At 33.8% G+C, this 20,149-nt stretch overlaps 1 non-coding gene across 1 annotated transcript; it reads left to right on the top strand.

Annotated features, from left to right (window-relative positions):
• Window positions 1-6,283: 6,283 nt before the first annotated feature.
• On the top strand, window positions 6,284-6,389 carry LOC140435347 (U6 spliceosomal RNA). The gene has a single exon (XR_011950152.1). It is a non-coding gene; the product is annotated as a U6 spliceosomal RNA (small nuclear RNA).
• Window positions 6,390-20,149: the final 13,760 nt, after the last annotated feature.

A 20,149-nucleotide genomic window follows, 5' to 3' on the forward strand; every position in this document is an offset into this window, starting at 1 on the left:
TAGAGGTCGGAATAAAGAATAATATAAACAAGAAGCAAATAGTGACTAATCTGATGCTGAATCTAAATATTGCTAATGATGGAAGGGATATTGTGCAGACTACATCGTGAAAGTACTTAGGACAAGAAATTCGGTTGGAAAGAGATTACCAAATATGTGAGCATCCCAGGTGTCATAGGATTATCCTGAGCAGCGTTTGGTAAATTAAACTATGTATTGAGAAATGAAATCGGGTAAACACATGCTTCAAACGGAAAATCTTCTACCAATTGATCAATGTGTGTTAGCTGTACTCATTTATGGAGCGGAAACATTAAAACTTACAAAAAAGGTAATGAATTAGATTCGCGTGACTCTTAGGGGCTAAAGAACGCCAGATGTTGGGTAGTTCTCCGACAGACCGAATCCCAAACGAACAATAGAACAAAAACAACAGAATTGGGCAGGACACATCCCCAGATTATCAAAAAAAAACGATGGAAAAAAAGGTATTGTCGAGTGGAGACCAAGACAAGAATCAAGAAATACAGAAAACATAGAAATACCCATTATACAAAGAAAGGTGGAAGGCCCAAATAGCGAGGAAGATCCCCAACAAGATGGATCGATCAAATTACAGGAATATGCAAAAGACACTATGCATGAGGTAAAAGAAATGACCAGAGACAAAGATCTTTGGAGTCGGTATTACCTCAACCACTACACTCCCTCCGAGGGATTAGGATTAGATTAAAGAGAGAGATTGAGACAAACCACAATAAAAGTGACTACTAAAAATGGTTTCATTTTTTAAAAAAATGAAGAAACCCTGCCCTAAAACATCAATAACCGTTTGCATACAATTTGGAAGGGAAAAGAACACATTTTGAATAAAAACTTAAGGAATACGTTTATATTCTTCACAAAGCATGTATTGAAGTTCTGCAAAACTTTCTGGCTGCCCTGGTTGACTTCTAACCTTACGATAAAGTTCATCTCAAAAATGATCGATGAAATGAATAAATGGATCAAATGAAACTACTGCTTATGATAAAAAAATACTATATATAACGGTGAACTTTCAGGGGACAATTGGTGAAAAAAATTAAACTACTGCTTATGATAAAAAAATACTATATATAACGGTAAACTTTTAGGGGTGAAAATAAGTTAAGTTTGAGCTTCAAATGAGATTCCAGCTCAAACCATGACACCACCACCGCTAAATTTTCTTCTCTGGAACATATAAGCTTAGGCATATCGGCCATCTCCAGACTTTAAACAGAACCCCGATTCATAAGTAAAGAGAACTGGGCTTCAATCCAGTAATTCCGAGTCTTATAGTGGCCACTTTTTTTGTCATTCAGTGTATATTGTTTTGGTTATCGAGGTCCATAAAACTCAAGAAACTTGTCAGATACCTGGCCGGATCAAAGTCCCGAAAGTTTTTTACCGTATTTATCTGAGCTAAAGGCAAACAGTAAAAAAGCCCTTGCTCATTGCTCAATATATTTAATTGCTGTATATTGCCTAATGTACATATAAGTTTATATCAGGTATAGTTTAGGAGGACCAAATAATTTCTTATTTTTAATGTGAGATAACGACAATTACCTGGCATAAAAAACTAAACTCTTACAATTTTTTAACAAAATATACTCTGGTAATAAAATGAAACTGTCTGGTTTTAGTCTGATTTATATAAAAGCATTATTACGAGGCGTGTTTTTTAAGTAAGTATCGTTTTGGAATTAAAAAAAGACGTGCAAAGATATGGCAATAATTTTATTTTTACATAAAAGCCTGTACCTTAATCTACTTTTCTAATAGAATATAAATAATAATTTCCGTGAATATTGAGGCACTTGTCATAACGTGGCACCCGTTTTTGAATACCCTCCTGATAAAATTCTGCCGCCTGACTTGTTAACCACTGCATCACAAATGTTTTGACTTCGTTATCGTCTTGAAGACGCTGACCGGCCAGGTGTTTCTTCAAGTGCTGGAACAAATGGTAGTCTCTGGGCGCCAGATCAGGGCTGTATGGAGGATGATCTAGAGTTTTTCATTTAAATGATTTGATGAGATCTTTGGTCTGATTAGCCACATGTGGACGGGCATTGTCATGCAGCAAAAAGATATCCTTACTCAACTTGCCACGTCTTTTGTTCTGGATTGCACGACGCAGATTTTTCAATGTCTCACAATAAGACGCTGCCTTGATTGTCTCATTACGAGGCAGAAACTCCACTAGCAATACTCCTTTTCTGTCCCAAAAAACTGTGCACAAGATTTTCCGGGCAGAAATTGTTTGCTTAAACTTCACTCTTTTGGGTGATGATGAATGTCGCCATTCCATGGATTGTTGTTTCGATTCTGGTGTGACGTAGGCCACCCACGTTTCGTCACCAGTAACAATTTGGTCTAAAAAATCTTCACCTTCACTGTGGTACCGCTCAAGGAAAGTCAATGCACTGCCTAAACGTTGGGTTTTGTGCAAATCCGTCAACACTACGAGAATACTGAGGAAAGCAGTCGGACAATGATGAAATTGTAGAGCGTCTGTTTTCTCTCACCTTTTCGTCCACTTTCTGCACCAAATTTTCATTAACGACCGAAGGACGCCTACTTCGTTCTTCATCATGCACATTTGTGCGGCCATCTTTAAATGCTCTCACCCATTTCCTTACCATTCCATCACTCATAATGTTTTGTCCGTAAACTTTAACGATCTCACGATGAATATCGATCGGTTTTACGCCTTTAGCACTAAGAAATCGTATAACAGCCCGTATGTTCAGTTAAAAACCATAGTCAAAATATCTTTAAAACTTAGTAAATAATTAAAAACAGTTTAGTAAAAAATATTTGGTTTTGAATGCTTTCTCTATTAACTTGTTGTACGCTTCTGATTGACAGAGTTTTTGCATGCATGACTCAGTAAATTAACGCTAACTATTATACTTAAAAGTACTGACGATAATTTAAATGGATGCACGTATTTGCATGTTTTCTTAAATTACCAGTAATTTTAAATACCTCATTTTGCAAAAACTAGAGGACTAACGCGATAATAGACCTATTTTTATAATTACAATATTTACCTTTTACCAGTATGTTAAAGGTATTTTTTATAATCTTTGAAGGTGCAATTAAATAAAATGAGTTTTTTATGGAAATTATATTTAAGTCTATTTTTATAGAAGAGCTTTGAGTCTTGACCTGCATCAGCTTAACAGCTGTATTAATTTAACATTACATACTTTAGAACTTTCTTAATATTGTACTGAAGCTATTTTCTTGTGGCATGCTAGAGTAATTACTATTTAAATGGGAATAAGCCACAACTAAAGGTTAAAGTACATTTATTGACGTTTCAATTTCCACTTCGGAAATCATTCTCAAAATACAAACATTAGTGATTGACAACTGTCGCTAATATGTCATTATTTCTATTTAGGTTATCTAAAGTGTGCATACTGTTTTGTTTTAAAAGAATATTAAATTTATTTAAATGTATATTTCTTTGTTTCTTATATGAATTTTCATAGACTATATGTAAATTAAAAATAATTTGATCAAAATCAGAATTTGATATTACATCGAAAAGCAAATCTGCAATACTTACAATATCTTGTTCAACAAAAAATAAATTAGATATAAGAAATTGTAACCTTTCGCGTATCATGAACAAACTTGCTCTATGTAGAATGTTTTCCAACCTTAGATCTTCCAATTTGCCGGAAATCGCTGAGTTGCAAGCAGTGCATTCATGTGTTTAAAAGCCACGTCAACTTCATACTGCCAATGCGTTTCATCGTTTCTGGTGGTATTACATCAGGTCCTGGAGCTTTTCGTGTCTTTAGTATCACTGACCATAGAGTAACCCAACTGATGACTACTGAAAGATAACTGAATGTGCCAAAACTTAGCCGCGTCGTCACCTATATTATTCTTACTTCATGTTCAATAAGACAAATAAATGCTTTGATTTTAGTTTGGGTTAGGCTTTGATGGTAGTATTTATAACACTCTGTACGTAAAAGACACGTGTGGTTAGTATCTTTGTAAAAAGTTTTGTACGTAATTGTGACGTGTTGTAATTATTACCGTATAAATAGGATGTTTGCCAAATTAAATGTTAATCTAAAGTGTCCTCTTACTGGTGGAGGAACTTGTAAATATTATAAGTGACTTCAGTGATTTAAGTGATACAAAAGATAATCTAGAGGAGTTAGAAAATCCATTTGACAGTCACGAAAGCATTAAAGATAGAGACCATAATCCTACACAGGCAAGACAAAAAAAGCAAAATGTACAAAAAAAATTGGGCAAAATAGACAAAAAAGGTATTTTGCCGATAATCCTTAACTTTTGTATTACCAATCGCTTATTATATACGAACGACTGAGGTACCTCGGGTTACGTTCACATTATCTGTAAAAATATATATTTTTCTTAATTTTCTAAACGAATAGAGACCCGAATAAAAACTTCGATTATCTTCGATATTTATGTTGTATAAATAAAAAAATGTGTACCGTGTCAATGTCGTTTATTGCCAATTTTATTTTAATACATGATCAATGTAGTTTGAGGAGCTTCATTGAAAATTGTTTCAATTTCTTAGAAAATAACTTGGCCTTCCTATTATTTTTGTAACATAATATTTACTAACTGTAATTAAGGTATATTAAAAACTGATCTAATCAAAATTGAGATTAATGTTTTGATATCTGTGACACTTCCTCGACGAAATTTACCAGGAAATGCGGTTTCGAAAGTCAACCGGTATGAAATGATCGAGGGTCGTTGTTTAACTAGTTTTCGATAACAAAGTCAACATTATTTCCGATTCCTTGCTGGATCCGAATCCACTTTCCGACTTTCGCACACCTTCCGTTCAAAAATCAATATTAGTACGAGAAAATGTTAAGTTTTCTACAAAGTCTTTGATCATCTTTTATGATTAACATATTGTAATTATTACAATTAATATACACTCTCCGGCAAAAAATTCCGCCACTAAAAATTTTTGATTAAGTTTGACAATTTATAACTTTTTTATTTGTATTCCAATTTTTAATATTTATACATCATATTGTAGGTACATACATTGACATCGTTATTTATTATTCTGGTATAAACAATTTTTGCTGAGTTGCAATTATACGGGGGTGAATGAAAGCGTTCTATTTTCTCCTAACTTAAAAATTATGTGGAAAATTAAAAGGATGATTTTGTTTCATAGTCATTTGCAAAAACACTGCTTTAAAAATTTATTTATATATGTTTATATATATATATATATATATATATATATATATATATATATATATATATATATATATATATATATATTTATAGTTAAAAATATCAAACGCACTAAAATTAAGAACACAAAACAAAAATAACAACAAAACAAAACAATTCAATAGCAGGTATGTCCACTTTTCACAGCAATGACTGCTCGCAATATGTTTGGCATCGAATTAATAAGATGTGTTAGTTTTGCCTAGAAAATAGCCCAATATTCCTCTACCAGCAGCAACCTTAACAGTACCAAAATTTTCTGCAGGCCGAGGGCGACGGCCAATAGCTCTTTTCAATCCATACCATAAATGCTCGATTGGATTGAGATCTGGTCTACATGCGGGCCATTTTAATTTTATCAATATAGCTCATCCAGGTCATTATTTACAATATGGGCAACGTACGATTTAGCGTTATCATGCATTAGATTAAACTGGTTTCCAATAAAAGTTGCAAATGGAACTAGCACATTTTGGATAACTTCTTCAATGTAGCGACGAGCAGTCATAGCTTCATTTTCAACTAATACAGGATGGGTAAGTAGTTTGCTACAAACGCCTGTTTTTCTTTCTTTACTATTTAAATGCTTTATTATTTGTGTTATTATTAATATTCAGAAACTAATAACCTCCGGATATCATCTTGTTTACCAAAAGGACGTAATGTTATAATATATAAGCGAGGCATATTTTAGTCCCTGCGACTTAATAACATCAAAATTATAATAATATCGCCATTAAAGGCTGGATATTGTATAATTTTTGAAAGAAGCACTGGCTTTAACAAGCCCGCATTGGTAATATAGAATCAACAACAAAATTAATAAAACGAAAGGTAAATAATAAAAGTCGGGAGATATTGAATGGAATACAGGACTGTACTGTCCCATGAGCCTTTATATATTTATTTACTTTAAAATGTTTCGAATATATTATGAAATTGGACTTAAAATCTTAGTATATAGAGTGTTTAAAAATTTTTTATTAGAGACGTTTTTTTTTCGGCCGTACATATACTAAAATTGGAACGATACAGAGAAGATTAATCAGGCCCTTCGCTAGGATGACACGCAAAATTGTAAAGCGTTCCACATTTTTTAATAAAATTAAATATATGAAAGGTCAATGCACTGCCTACAAAATTCTCGCCTTAATTCATGACAACAAAATAGTGACTCAAAGTCAAAATATCGCCAACATTTTCGCGCATCGCTTTCAATTCAAAACGCTAAACCAAAATAAGTCTTCTTCGCAATCTCTCCTTAATGTCGCAAGTGGTAAAACTAACGATATTTCTAACCCAATAAACTTATTTTTTTTTTAAGAATTGACTTTAACCCTGTCCGCTACAAAAAACTCAGCTGCTAGCCCTGACGATATCCCCTTAATTTTCCTCAAATATCTCCATGAAGAAACTATAAATAAATTACTTCAATTGTACAACCTGATGTGGTCTTGACAAGCATTTCCTTTCAAATAGAGAAAATCCATTATTTTTTCTGTAAAAAAGCATCTCCTTTCCTAACTCTCCAAACTCATTTAGGCCAATCTCCCTAACATATACCCTTTGCAAATTATTGGAAAAAATTATCAACAAGCGAATAATCTGGTATCTAGAAAAAAAAACAATATTCTTAACCCTGCTCAGTCAGGTTTTAGTACTAATCAAACCACCACTGATAATTTAGAGATCCTGAAAACAGATATAGCAAATGCTATGACCTACAAGCAAGATGTAATCGCAATAATTTTTGATATAGAAATTGCTTTCGATACAACATGTAAGTCGGTTATCTTTAAAAAAACTGGTAGAAAATAATATTACGGGCAATATATTATGCTTTATAAACAAATTTTAAAATAATAGAAATTTTAGAGTATTATCCGACAACTATGTCACTGAAAATGGTGTAGACTAAGGTTCTACTTTGAGTTCTACCCTTTTTGTACTAGCCATTAATAATATTTTCTCTTATACAAAATCTCTTTTTAAATTTGCCCTATGTATTTTACCTTATTGTACACTACCAAGAAAAATCTACAGCTCTAACCTCATCTCTATTGCAAAAATCGTTTAGCACCTAATGACATGGTTCGAGAAAACTGGTTTTAGGTTCTCTTTCAATAAATCCAAAATAATTATTAGATTCACCAGAAGATACAACAATGCAAAAATACCCAAAATAACACTAAACGGAGAAAATTTAGAGTTAATCAATTATTATAAGTTTTTAGGGCTAACTGTCGATAACAAACTCACCTGGTGTCGTCATATCGATAAAATAAAAGGCAACTGTTTAAGCAGGATAAATTTGTTCAAGTCATTATCCCACCATCAATGAGGTGCTGATGAAAGTGTACTAGTCAAAATATATCGCGCTATAATCCGATCCAAATTAGACTATGGTTGTATAGTTTACTTCTCCGCATCCAATAATTTATTAAAATCGTTAAAATCTGTTCAAAAAACTGCTCTCTGAATACGCTTAGGAGCATTTCGATCCAGAGATGAACTTTTAGTGTTCTATTGTGAATCTCATGAACTCCCCCATTACCTTCGAAAGCAGCAACTACTTCTATCTTATTCTAGCAGAATTTTATCGAATCCGACTAACCCTGTATTTAATCTTTTGACTTCGCTAAGACCTGGACTAGTAAACTCGCTCAGATGCATGCTTTGAATCACATAGATCCTACAACCTTTGTGCCAATATACAAAATTATAATAAATAAGATTTATATAATAAAAATATTAAATATATTATATTGAAAAATTAAATTTTCCTTGATCTTTTTGCTTGCATTCAAATTAGGTACACCAAGCATTTCCTTTTTTGCTTGGACACCTAAAGGCTCAATAACAGTAATGTCTCTTCATCGGAAGAACTATTTGAGAACGTGTTTCAGGTTCAGTAGTTGAAAAGAAACTGGGACGCTGTTAATTGACGACTGCAACTGCAGCATGTGTGCGCTCGGAGCTCCAGAAAAGAACGCAGCTGGAACTTCATCGATATCCGTGTCTCCGTCGTTTGAAAGGGGAAACAATGTAATGTCTATTAATTATTGTGCACCAACAAGTTTATCGTCACTATCGGACTCTTCCAGACACGCTATTAGCTCTTCGGTAGTAAGTGGTCTCCTAAAAAAAACAAATATAAAACTACAAACATAAAGTAAACTAAGGTCATGAAATCCTAACGTATGAATTTTCATCCACTTAATTTTTGAATACCCTCGATAACACATAGTGGTTCTATATACAACTAAATACAGTAGTGTACGAGTAATATAACAACTAAATAAAGAAAAACAAAGAATCTATCTAAAAACATAACAACTTAACAATATTTTTATAGACTTACCTCCTCTCCCACTTTTGACCAAATTTACTTGTTTCGTCATTTTGTTTTGCTTTAGAAGCCATATTTTTAACTAAATACACAAAGTAACAGGTAAAATTTGAAAACCACATATTGTTCAATTGATACACAACAAACAGAAACCAGCGCCGTATTTTCGCTGCACGGTTAAACTAAAATCGAATGTTTTGGGTATGAATATTTTTTAAACGGTAGGTTTTGAGGCGTTAAAGCATAATGTGTTGTTATTACGAATGATTCTCATATCACCACATTTTCTTTTCACGTCTTCAGCGCGTGCTCTAAGTAGGTCTTAAACAAAGTCGAAGAGAGACAGCATCATTGTTTGAGTCCTTTGTCTATTGCTTTTTGGATCTGTATCTGTAGAGTGGGGAGGGCGAGTTAAGTTCCACAGTACTTACGCCACAATTGATCCATTGTGTATCCCCGAGGGAGCTGTCGTCCTTAGCTCATTGTCCATCCTGTCATTTCTAAGAAAGTGGACAAGTCACCAGGAAACATCTCCCTTATGTGGGCAAGACTAGCCGAACGCATACTCTCGTATTAACGATAACTCCCGGCATTCAAATAGAACATGTTCTACAGCTTCATCTTCTAGTTCACACTTCCTACCTACATAGAGGTGTGTCTGCTAGCCCCAGTGTGTGGAGGTGTTTGCTTAGTTGATAATGACCAGTTAAAAAACCAACTGTCAAGCGTAGATTTTTGCTGGTCATTCCCAAGTACTTTTTTGATGCTGACACTTAGGGGTTACTTAGAGTTAACTGGCAAGTCTGCATCCTTGCCTTTCTTCCCAGGTTTTTACCGTTTTTTTTATGGAAGTGACATTTGACAATTTCCGCGATTGTTGTAGTTGACCAACCAAAAATATCCTCAGGTCATAAGGGTCTTAGGCCTGCCGCCTTCCTAGCTAATTAGTCAGCAATGCGGTTTGCCTTTATTCCTATCGTATCCTTTAACCCACCTTAGGATGTTGGTATTATTATACGAAGCTTGGGTTAGTGACTCGTGACACTCCATTACTAACCCTGATGTGACACGTGATCTATTTAAGGTTAGTAGCGCTTGTCTGGTATCAGTGCAGATTATTATAGCTTTCCCTGCTATACCTTTTTACGTTTTCTCTTTTACGGCTATGGAGATACCGGCCAGTTCTGTCAGAACTACGCCGGCATTTTTGCTTATACTCTACTTGATTCTTAGGTTTAGTGATCTGGAGTATATCTCGCATCCTGAACCTTTTGGATATGTCTTTTTTATTTTGCTAGTGCTAAAAAAGATAGGATCTAAAAAAATATTGATATATTTGTCGTTTACTGATTCTTAACCCGGTCCTGCATTCCAATACAATTATGGTCGCCAAGAAGAAAATTTATGCAGTATTAAATTTATGTTGAATTTTAACAACTACACTCCAGTCTAATGCGGTCGTTATCCGTATTATTATAATTAATTATAACAATTAATAAGCAAATTGAAGTTATTTGTGAATAGTTTGTTTAATTTAGCCATATCCTGCGATAATTTGAATATTTTTTATATAACTTGATGTAACATTGTGATAATCTAATTAAAATAAACAGCATACACAGTTAAGTTACTAATACGTTTAAAAATGATCAGATTTTTGTGTAGGATTAATCGATGGGAAACGATGAAATTTCGTTTTATAAATGACAATTTATTATGAATATTTTGGAAATTTGTTGACGATATCTAAATTAATTACCAACAATAAAAAATTAATAATATAGCTTAAAAATAACTAATAAAACCTTTTTCAGAAAGTCCTACCCATATATAGTTTTTCAATTGACAGTTATTTTTTAAAAAACAATTAGCAAACCTATCGGGACAGATATTACATTATTATAGATAAGCAAAATTTAAACAAAATATAATACCTAATAAAGTTAATTAAAAAAATTAAATGGCGATCTCAAATACTAACTTTAAAGAATGAGCCTACGAATGCAATAACGGACTATCCCATAAAAATTAAAAATATATTTTATTGTAGAATATAGGATATAATATCAATTAATAATAATAATAATAATAATGTTCAGTAATGAACCCACTATCTCAGCTGCTGAACTCTACTGACTCAGGTTTTAGCATCAAAAATAACAACACTGTTGTAGCGAAGCTTAATCATCTGTTGTATATGGATGATTTAAAATTAATGGCTTCCACTCGAAACCACCTAGATGAGATGCTAAAAACTGTAGAAAATTTCTCAAATGATATCAGTATGAATTTTGGACTAGACAAGTGCCGTATACTAAACAAAGTCAGAGGAAAGGTTCAGCCTGGAGGTTTCGATATGCAAGATGGCCAAAACATCGAGGCAATGGGTGAAAATGATATGTACAAATATCTCGGAGTAAAACAAGCGCGGAAAATTGACCATAAACAAATGAAAACTGAACTAACTTCGGAGTTCGTGCGAAGAGTAAGACAACTAAATCGGTCATATCTTAACAGTAAAAATTTGTTTAAGGCATTAAATACGTACGCCTGTTCCGCGCCTGTTGCACGCTGGGTCTTCAGCGGAAAGTAAGAACACTTCTCACAAAGGCGCAAAAACATCATCCACGTAGTGCAGTAGAGAGAACAACATTACCGCGGTATCAAGGGGCAAGAGGACTTATGGATATGGGTGAGCAATTGGATAAACAAATTGCTAATTTAAGAACTTATTTTCAGGTACAGGCTGAGACGTCTACTTTACATCGAGCAATTTGCGCAGTAGATGATACGACGCCGCTTAAACTGAGGGAACAAGAAATGCGCATAAACCACCTAACTAAGCAAGACAAAATGCGCCCCTGGATGAGTAAACCTCTGCATGGGCGACATCTTAATGAGATCAGCCAAGAATATGTCGACAATACAGCGTCGAACTATTGGTTGACATCAGGAAAGATGTTTCCCGAGACTGAGGGTTTCCTACTTGCCATTCAGGATCAGGTTATTCCAACTAAAAATTACCTGAAATATATTGTTAAAGATCCTCAAGTCCAAAATGACAAATGCCGATATGGATGCCAAGCCCAAGAAACTATCCAACATCTTACCGGTGGCTGCCAGGCATTTGTCGGTACTGATTATAAAGACCGTCATGACTCAGTAGGAAAGATTATCCACCAAGAACTAGCTGACAAACTGGGACTTCTCCAAACCGACCATCTTCCTTATTATCAATACGTCCCTGATAGAATGCTTGAAAATGACAACTACAAGCTATACTGGGACCGCACTGTGCTTACAGACCAACCAGTGGCCCATAATAGACCCGATCTCATACTAGTTAATAAAATTACTAGGCAAACAACACTTATTGATGTGGCGATACCCAACACCAATAATTTACGTGTTAAATACAACGAAAAGATCGCCAAGTACAGAGATCTAGAAATACAAATCAGGAGACAATGGAGAATGGAAAGTACCCAGACGATACCTATTATTCTTTCTACCACTGGAGTCATCCCGAAGAGCCTCTTAGAAAACATAAAAAAGCTGGGTCTAAATGAACATCTATATAAGATTATGCAGAAAGCTGTGTTACTTTCGACGTCCAGATGCGTACGAAAATTTTTGGGAGATACACCGACATACCAAGTCACCTAGGACTCGATAACATGGAAAGAGTCCCACCAGAGCTCAATCCTTTTGATACCGTAGGTATCTGGGATGAGTGAATTTTCCCCTTAGAGGGAGTGTGAGCCGTATGGCTAAATCTGGATGTTTATTTAAAAAGCTTACATAAATGACAAGAAACAGAAAGCATACTAAATACTAATAAACATAAAAACTCACTGAAATAGAGCTACTATAAAAATAGCACCCCTTATGCGTGAGTCTTAAAAATATATATTCAAACAAAGAAGTATTTAACAATTGTATAAATCGACGGTCTAAAGCACATTTTATTGTAACTCCAAATTTAACGTTTTGTGGATTTTGGTACCAATTAATTTGAATTTGGGCCCTTTTTATTGTGCACAAACATTGTAACTCCACATCCTACCAAAATAATAATAATCTAAATTTTAAATTGAGAATTACGGCATTTAGTTACATTTTGTAGTGCACATTCGTTGTAAGCTCTATATAATACTTGTCCTCTTCAAAAATCTAAATTCACAAATATTGTATCTCTATGTTGTATAAGCATATACAATATGTATCTCCCATTTTTACCATGGTATTCTTTGTCTTTTGAATTTCTGAGGTTATGTTTAATTAGTAAACAAAATGAGGTTAGTCTTTGTATGTGGGTATATTTTATTTACATTTGTATGTGGGTATATAAAATATACCCACATACAAAGACTAACCTCTTTTTGTTATACGTGGTATACAGCCAGCTACAGGAATTATTTTCCTTGTGGATTTTTTTTTAATTAGTAAACGTCAAGAGCTGCATGCAGTCATTCGTAATGTATTGCTAATTATTGTGAATTTCTATGTTATTTGTAATTAATAAAAGTATGTGTGCTAAAAGATTAGTGAAATTGGCCACGTTATGCAATAAGGAAAATAGAGCCTTTACTGCTGGTAAGTTAAATATTTCAAGTATTCTGTCCTTAAAAATGTAAAAATGAATATTTCGTAATTTTCAAAGAATAATGTCAGTCAAAGAAATGTTAAACGTAACTTAAGGACGTAAAAAAATTAGCAAAGGAAGAATTTAATAAAATCGGTACTTAAGAATAGAAAAAAAAACGGTGCAATCATGTTATAAAGATAGAAGATGGATATTTTAAAAGAGAAATACAAACTGATCTATATTCGGAAATTGATCCTATGGTCATTAATCTTGGGGGCTGTTCGAGAGACAGTGACTGTGAGTCTTCTTTTGACGAAGACATAAGAATATTATTAGTGTAGCATAATGTTAATACTTGTAAATATTTAGATTGTTATACTCTTAAAGAAGATTATCAGTTTTTTTAAGTTGTCTTGTAATATATGTAACTCAAATATTTATGTAACTCTGTATTAGTTTTTTTAAATAGTCCTTGAAAATAAAATTTCGGTATTTTTTTACAAAAATACCACACAACAGCCCAGTAACTTTTCTGTTAAGTTATAAAATATATTAGGGTAGTTATTAAGATAAGTAGTGTTCAAGTTAAGCTAAAAAATAAAATTATTATAGTAATTTTGGTTGAAAATTAATTTCCTGAAAATAATGATTTTTGATTTTATTCTATAGCATTACCCATTTATTTTATGCCTCAAAATGGTGGGCGTCATCGAAGTGTCATAAATGCGAGCCTTTGGTTCTTCATATTTGGCGATTACTGTCGTAGCATAAAACTAAAAAGGTACAAAATATGAAAAAAAAACCACCTAGAATAGGCCAAAAAAGGCATTTTGCATATAATCCGAGATTAAGTGATCAAAAACTACGTCATTGCTTGGATATGTCTAAGAAGATATTATACAGTTTCTAAATTTTTTACGAATATGATATAGTCTATTTCGTTCCATATAACTTTTTTTTCTCCCTCTTTGGGTGACTTTTACTTGTATTGTCTTCTAGGTAGTGGTTAAAAAAATATTTGTTACCACCATTTCCCTTTCTCGTACAAATTCGACCAAACCTTGAACGTTATAAACCTCGTTAAGGCGGTGTGCCTCTTCAAGTAAGGATCTTTCTTTTTTTGCGGGACTGTAAGGGGAAAAAGCAATATTAGCTGAAGGGGGAGGATAACAGCATGTTGCTAGAAGAGCATGAGGAAGCCAAAGATGGATGGAGTTTTACAAGTTATACGATGAGAACGGCTCTTAGATCAGCGTTTTTGGAGTGTAGCCTATTCTATCTGAAATATTTTATGGGATTAGCTTCTAGAATGTCCTGGTACTCATCAGGAAGTTCGATACCAGTCAAATTAAAAAGTTTGGTTGCAAGAAATGGATTTTATTAATGTGCCCCCTGGTAAGTATGTGACCTAGGCAGACAAGGAGTTTTAAGAGTCTCTTTAGCTCGGTTGTTGGAGCTGTCTATCATCCGTATTACATATCTCTTGATTCTGCTCACTATAGTTTAAAGGTTGGTGAGTGGGTGTTTTTTGTTTTCGTTTTCTCATGCATTTCAGCAGGAGTTTTCTTTCAGTGTCCAAGATGTTTTGCTTTAGCGCGTGTTAATTGACGCATAGATACATGAAATCGCCCTCCTCTTTTATTGCGTTTGTCAATTCCATGGTCACCAATCAAGTTTTAGCAATTTCCTTCTTCCCATATTACAAGTAAACGAAGTCAAATAATTTAGACACAAACTTAGCAACTGTGTACGACAAAAAAGCCAATACTGTTACTATTGCTAGAGCTCATTATAATATGACAAATATCCTAATGCGTTTCGTATTATAAAATTTTTAAAAATTTCCAACTTTTTTAATACCGTATAATGTTACTAATGCTGTTTTATCAGCGCTTTACACGTTATACATTTCTATTTGTTTTTCCATTTTAATTTTCCGGATGTGTGTTTCATGGAAAACTCTGTACTCATGTAACTTTTCAACAGTTAATTAATGTTACGAAACTTAATAATGTATTGTATAATACAACAACTCTGCGGAGGTCCCTGTTATACTGTACGGTTTTAATTTGTTGTATGTTGTGGGATGATATTCACCATTTTGTCAAAGAATAAACACAACGTAATGATAATTAAAACGATTAAAAAGATATTAAAAGGTGCACATAAATTGTATAAATGGAGCAAGATTAGTTTGGACTTCCTATAAGTCCAGATTATATAAACAGATGCCGATATTCATCAGTTACTTAACTCAATTTGTTAATTACCTACCAGAATTTATTTTATTTTCATTTTAGAGGAAGGTCATGTAATATTATGATAGAGCCTACACTACATTCGTTTTACAAATTCCCATCTGTCAACAAACGCACGTGAAAGCCAAACAGGGTCGTACTGAGGTATATTATATGATTTTTAAAAAAAATTACTTTTGAAACTATAAGTGTAAGAATTTCTTGAAATTTAATCACTGTGAGCAAAATTTAACGTTCCATTGAAGGAAAATGTGCTAAAATAAAATATTCATTAACTGAGAGATACATAACAAAGTAAACATTTTGAATAAAAAAGCAACACGCTACAATTTGAATTTAAACAGACTGGCAAGTTTGGATCTGTAACATGAGAATCCGTCTGTCTTAAGGCAATAAATTATATTTAATAGCCTCTTGACGAATGAGAGAGCGAATATCAATACGTGCTCATGTTTACAGATGGGAATTTGATAAATGAATATACTTTAGCATTGGATAGCTAAATATTTCAAAAACAAATGGAATAATTGGTGCCATCTATCCACAAAATGCTAGATTATGGTTCAAAACTTAATGTAGAAGTCGTTGTAGAATCTAAACATTACGTCTTAGCATACCTTCAAATTTATTAAACCGCATATACCTAGTTTTTTTGTGTTTTCTTATTTTTAGCACTAAAAATATTTCAAATAAGGTAAGAACTTTAAATGACATATTTATGTAGTTTAAGTAATGAGTTTTTTTTCTGTTTATCTTGAGAAAATTCTAACTACAATTTAGAAATGTGCTTAGTATTGCACTTTCTGAGAAGTCTTCTCAATATTGTATATCCAATATAAGAAACGTCTTATGTACCTGTTCTAAATAACGTTTTTGGTAAACCCCTTCGAATGTCCCCCAAAAAAAAGCAATGGAATAAAGCAGACATGGCCTCTGCAATTTTGGCTACCTGCCAAGCAAGTGCTGCCTAAAGCATTAGAAAAACAGGTGGTTGCATACTGATTGGAATTTAAAAGGAGGTTTTATGGTTTAACGTCAATAAACCATTTGCCTTTCAGTTGACTTTGACGAACATTTGTCAAATCCATTTTCTAAAGAGAAAGCTAGTACATGGAGAAAATATCTAAGGAAGCTTTTAAAAAGTAACAAGAATATTTCTTTTTGAACGCCACAAGGTGTATATGCAGCTAGAATAAAAGAATTTACTAAAGAAAATTTTATGATATTCCGAAACTAGATCTAAAAAAGATAAAATTTATTCCAAGCTGGATTTATAATTGTTACAAGTCCTGGATAACAGTAATTTAACACAAGCATACTAAAGTTATAAGCTTAAAAGGAAAAATGCAGATTAGTACTTTGATTAATTACTTAGAAAAAAAGTTCACTTCTCACAGTTGTAATATATATGAATGCAAATGGGCATTACATTCCCCAAATGTGATGATCTTCCCAAGAAAACATTTAAACTAGAGCTGATGAATGGAGCACCTTCTGAAGTAATTAGAAGATGTCATCCTTCTGAGTGGCCTATACCTCCACCTACACTTAACTCATAAGATATGACCTTTAGATGTAGCCTTTACGGGACCTTTAAAGACATATTACTGCCAACAAATCGAAAACTGGTTACGAAATAAATCTGAAAGAACCATTTCCCCGTACCAGATTGCGAGTTTGTTGATAAAAGCATATTTAAGAACAATATCAAAAGAAATTTCTTTCCATTGGTTTTGCAAAGTTTTGCAATATATGACAAGTTAGAAACTTCCCTTGTTGGTGACAATAGAACAATGAAAATAAATCTGCAAATATAATTGAGAAACCAAAACAAATTATCATTGTACAAGACGTTTCTGTACAACCTGATGGAATAACTAACACGAGTGATGAACAACTTTGTAAAATTAACTGACCTTAAGCGTTTGCCTGTTTTACTTATTCCATCAGAAAATAAACGAAAGAACTCTGGTGGAGCTGCTTTAATCACTGTATCGCCTTATAAAAAAATCTCTTGAAGAAGCACAATCCCCTAAAACTGCAAGAGGGGTTAAGAAAGTGATAAAATTTGACTATAATGCATGCAATAAATTAATAAAAAGAAAAAAAACCTAATCAGGCTAGCAAAAACGCAAAGAACCCAAGCAAAAAATTAAATCCAAAAATAAAAGGAAAACACAAGTCGTTTCTTCGGATTCATCATCATCATCATCAATGGCGCTACAAATCTTCGTGAGTCTTTGCCGCGTTTACTATTGTCTTTCATGTTTGTCGGTCCTGTGCCAGTAATTTCCATTGTCGCACTCCCATTTTCTCTAGATCTTCTTTGACTGCATCTTTCCACCTTTTTCTAGGCCGCCCTACAGACCTTCTTCCCTCTGGTCTTTCCCAGAACACATTGTTTATAAGGCGATTGCCGTTACTGCGTATCACATGCCCTGCCCATCTGAGTCTATTGGCCTCTATATATGACTAGATTTTCTTTTCCGAATAGAGACTCTAGCTCGTTATTGTATCTACCCTTCCATTCGTTTGTCGCTTCTCTGCAAGGGCCATATATCATTCGAAGAATTTTACGTTCCCACACCAGCAATTTATTTATTTCTCTTTTTGTTGGCGTCCATGTTTCGCTTTTATACGCGACTGCTGGTCGTATTATGGTCTTATATATCCGGATTTTTGTACCTCCTGAAAGAAGTTTTGACTTCATTAGATGTTGCATTGCAAAGAAAGATCTGTTTCCTGCCATTATTCTCGTTTCAACTTCTCGCTCTAATTTGTTGTCATTTGTGATTGTTGCTTCTAGATATTTAAATTCTTTAACCACTTGTTTTGAGACGACCATGTATTTTGTTTTGTCTTCATTTATTTTTAGACCGATGTTTAATGCAGCTTCTTCAAAGCTCGAGAAAATATCCTTAATTTCTAATGTTGATTGTGCTACTGCGTCTACGTCATCGGCAAAGGCGAGTATGATTTTTGCTCCCCAAGCAGTTATGTCTGGATTGATTTTTGGATATATTTTTCGCATGACATATTCTAAGGCCAGGTTAAACAACAATGGGGACAACGGATCTCCCTGTCTCAGTCCAGAATTTACGCAGAAAGCATTTGATATTTTCCCTCTATTCTAACATGTGCAAAAGAGTTACTTACACACATTTGTGTTACCGCAGCTAGTTTCTTGGGTACGCCGAGCTCGATCATTGCCTTCCATAATGTTGCACGATTAATTGAATCATAAGCCTGTTTAAAGTCTATAAAAATCTGATGCACGTGGTGATTATATTCCAAATACTTTTCAAGCATTTGTTTTATTGTAAATATTTTATCAATAGACGATCTGCCAGGCCTGAAACCACACTGGTAGTCACCAACTATTTCTTCGGCGTATGGTACTAATCTTTTTAATAATATCGAAGCCAATATTTTATATGTCGTGTTGATTAGTGAGATCCCTCTATAATTCATGCATGATTCCTTTTTTCATTTCTTGTGTATTGGTACAATAATACTACCACACCATTCTTTCGGCATTATTTCTTGTTGCCAGGCCATTTCTATTTATTGATGGATTTTATTTATGAGTTCATGACCGCCTGTTTTAATTAGCTCGGCATCAATATTGTCCCGACCAGGGGATTTATCGTTTTTAAGCGTTTTTATGGCATGCGTAATTTCTTCCATGCTTGGTAGGGGTATTTCCAGTTCGACCGTTTTATACTCATGTTCTCCGTTGTTTCCACTATTTTCATTGTTTTCATCTAAAATTTTGGATATTCAAGAGCTCTTCAAAATATTCAGCCCATATTTCTATTATTTTGTTTTCGGCAGCCAGCATTTCTCCATTTTTATCTCTTACGAAGTTGGGTGTGCTTATGTACGAGCCTCTCTTATGTTGTCTTACTTCTCTGTAGAAATTTTTATTTTGATTTCGTCTGTGTTCTCCTTCTACTTTTTCAATTTGTTGCTGCAGATATTGTCTCTTTTTTTGTCTAAGTGTTCTTCTAGCTGCGGCTCTTTCTCTGTGGAATCGTATAAGTTTTTCTTCAGATGGATTCGACAGATCATCAATTCTTCTTTTGTGTGCTTCTTTTAGAGTTCTTTCACATTCGTCGTCGAACCATTTTTTCTTTTTTGTTTTTTTCGTTCTTCCGATAGATTTCTCTGCTGCTTCTGTAATAGTTGTTTTTATGGAGTTCCATCGCTGATCTATATCTTCACTTTCATTTTCATTTATTTCCAAAACCTGAAACCTATTTCTTAATTCTACTTGGTACTGTCTTTGATTATTTTCTTCTTTCAGCTTCGCCACATTCCATCGTTCGATCTTTGTGTGTTTATCTATTGTTTTGTGTTGAAATTCTTGTTCTGAGCTTGGCCTTTACGAGAAAATGGTCTATGTCGCTGTGCGGCCCTCTCATAGTTCTTACACTTATTATGCTGCTAGAACGTCTCCCATCAATCAATACGTGATCTATTTGATTATTTGTTCTTCCGTCGTTTGATCTCCATGATGCTTTGTGGATAATTTTTCTAGCGAACTGGGTGCTTTTGATAACTAAGTTACAGCCTGTCGCAAAATCGACCAAACGTGATCCATTATCGTTTGTAACTTCATGTAGACTATATCTTCCTGCCACCAGTATTACGTAGTCTTCT

Source organism: Diabrotica undecimpunctata, chromosome 2 (genome assembly GCF_040954645.1).
Source record: "Diabrotica undecimpunctata isolate CICGRU chromosome 2, icDiaUnde3, whole genome shotgun sequence".
Taxonomy (NCBI): domain Eukaryota; kingdom Metazoa; phylum Arthropoda; class Insecta; order Coleoptera; family Chrysomelidae; genus Diabrotica; species Diabrotica undecimpunctata.